Below are 3,303 nucleotides of genomic sequence, written 5' to 3' on the forward strand. Positions count from 1 at the left end.
TCATATATATATATATAATATGTATGGCTATGTGATCATATTATATTTTCTCAGATTGGACAGAATGAAACGACGAGCAAGCAGGAATACAAATCAGCCAGCGCGTTTTGCAGATATGGTCCCATTTGATGAGTTCACTTCATCTGAGAACGAGCCACCTATTAGCCGAAGGCGTTTATTGGCCTACTCAGGACCTATTAAGGATGATATTCAACAACTCAAATCATCATTGACTGGTCGTTCTTTCTTAAAACGACCGAAACAGTACATATTCAAAACACCCTTACGTCAAAACAGTCATTGTCACAACCTTTACTAAAAGTTAATTCTTCCTCTCATTGTAAATTTCCTTTGACCAAGTCAGTTTCACATAGCAACCGTTCTCAGACTCCACATTCACCACTTGACCGCACTGATCATGTAAATTCTCACAGGAATCGTTCTCAGACTTCACATTCACCACTTGACCGCACTGCCCATGTAGATTCTCACAGGAATCGTTCTCAGACTCCAAATTCATTACCTGACCGCACTGCCCAAATAGATTCCCACAGGAACCATTCTCCGACTTCACATTTATCACCTGATTGAACTGCCGATATAGATTCTTACAGAAATCGTTCTCAGACTCCACATTCACCATTTGACCGCACTGCTCATGTAGATTCTCACAGGAATCGTTCTCAGACTCCAAATTCATCACCTGACCGCACTGCCCAAATGGATTCCCACAGGAACCATTCTCCGACTTCACATTCATCACTTGACTGAACTGATCATATGGATTCTCACAGGAATCGTTCTCAGACTCCACATTCACCACTTGACCGCACTGCCCATGTAGATTCTCACAGGAACCGTTCTCTGACTCTACATTCATCACCTGACCGCATTGCCCATGTAGATTCTCATATTAACCGTGCCTCACAGAATAAACGCCAAACTACCTCCTACTGTAGCAACCGTTCCACTGATAACGATGACGATCTGTTTCTAATTCAAAGGAATATTCAGTAAGAATATTATGTTATTTATTGAATATTGCATTGTGTACTGCATTATGTAAAGAAACTTTTTTTTTAAACTTGTTAATGTTATTATGTTATTGTAGGGACATTATAAGGCACTTACAAGATCTGCCGAAAAGGATTACTGATCAACTCGGGTAAGTTTGTATAACAGTCGATAATTATATATATAGGTACAATATATGTATATATATATATACAGGGTGTATCATTTTAAGTGATTCAGCTGAATATCTCTTAAAGTAAAAAAGATTGGAAAAATTGTTTCAAACAAAAGTTGTTTGGTTTCAAGGGGTACATAAGATGGTGTCATTAGTTTCACCTTAAATAGTTGCTTGAAGGTCACGTAAAGGTCACCTTCAATTTTTTAAATAGAACCACCTACTTTTTATTACATATTCTTGTAGCTTATCTCGAGGGCTTTCCAAAACACTATAAGAAAGTATTTTTTCATTAAGAACTTTTGGAATTATAAGGCTTGAAAATTCTAGTATTTTGACATAAAATACAAAATATCTTGTAAAACATTAAGTTTGCGGTAATGTTACCTTAATACTTTTATGCACAGAATAATGAGACGAATCACGTGGTATAAAAAAAAGCATAGTTCCTTTAAGAAAAAATATGTAATTTGCAACACGCATCTGCATACTTTTTCTTAAAAACAACTGTTTTTTTTTCATATCAATTGATTCGTCTCATTATTCTATGCATAAAAGTATTAAGGTAACATTACCGCAAACTTAATGTTTTACAAGATATTTTGTATTTTATGTCAAAATACTAGAACTTTCAAGCCTTATAATTCCAAAGTTCTTAATGAAAAATATTTTCTTATAGTGTTTTGGAAAGCTCTTGAGATAAGCTACAAGAATATGTAATAAAAAGTAGGTAGTTCTATTTAAAAAAATGAAGGTGACCTTTACGTGACCTTCAAGCAACTATTAAGGTAAAACTAAATGACACCATCTTATGTACCCCTTGAAACCATACAACTTTGGTCTGGAACATTTTTTCCAATCTCTTTTACTTTAAGAGATATTCAGCTGAATCACTTAAAATGATACACCTTGTATATATATATAATATTATTATATATATATATATATATATAATCTATATATATATATATTATATATATATTATTTATGAAACATCATGTATATTTTTAATCATCATGTATATTTTTCCATAATTAAAGATGAAGTACGAAAGGTGATCAAGGCTGCTCTTGCACAAAATGGCAAGGTCCCGTGCAAGCCAACATGCCTTCCTCTTAAGACTGCAGAAGACATAAAAAAATTCGACAGACTGCTAAACGAAGAGTATGACAATGTTGTGAGTAAAAAACATTTATGCAATTATATACATATCTAATGATGTAATAATAACTTAGGCTATTACTTTTTCCATTCTTTGCTCTTATGGAATATGCTGTTTAGTATAGAATAAAACTCAAATTTTAAAATTGAATAACGTATAATATTTATAAACATATTCCCTCGTGAGCAACATTTATTCATAAAGCCTTTGTGAACACCAAAGAATTCATGTAACTTTGCTTCACAAATATTGAATTGATTATTTTCCTTTGAATGATACTATTCTGTAACAAAAACTAAATAAAACTACTTAAAAAAAAAAAAAACAACTTTTGAATGGCTCCTAAAGTAAAATAGATGTTATTGCATCCGGCAGTTAAATTTATGGATTATAAATTTGCATTTTGGAGATTAGATAGCTTCCCTCGCCCTAAACCGAGTTTAGCGAGTTAAACTTCGGTTAATGCTGTGGAACGGTACCTCAGTTATAAAAATCATTGAATAAGTATTATAATGAAGTTATTCTGTTTGATTATTGCAGGTAAAGTATCTTAGCCACGTTGGTGGATGGACAGCACGTAGCTGTGCCAATGCTATGTTAAAGGAAGCCGCAAATGACGAGGTCTTTCATAACTTTACTTTTACGGGTTACAAAGGAAAGAATGTTTCAAAGGAATGAAGATAATAACATGCTTAATCCAGGGGATTTGATGGGTGACCCAAATTTTTAAATGCCGTTGCCGGCCTTGCCGGCAATGCACCAGCAGCAACAGCAGTTCCAACAGCTTCTGGATCAGCTCCACCAGCAGCCGCAACAGCTGTTGTATCAGCAAAACAGGGTGCATCAGAAACCAAACAATCAAGCTGTTCATAATATGATCCGAAATTTACAGCGGCAACAGCAACAGCAACACCAACAACTGGAGCAGCGCATAGATCAGCTCCAGAATATG

This window comes from Temnothorax longispinosus, chromosome 1 (genome assembly GCF_030848805.1).
Source record: "Temnothorax longispinosus isolate EJ_2023e chromosome 1, Tlon_JGU_v1, whole genome shotgun sequence".
In the NCBI taxonomy this organism is placed as follows: domain Eukaryota; kingdom Metazoa; phylum Arthropoda; class Insecta; order Hymenoptera; family Formicidae; genus Temnothorax; species Temnothorax longispinosus.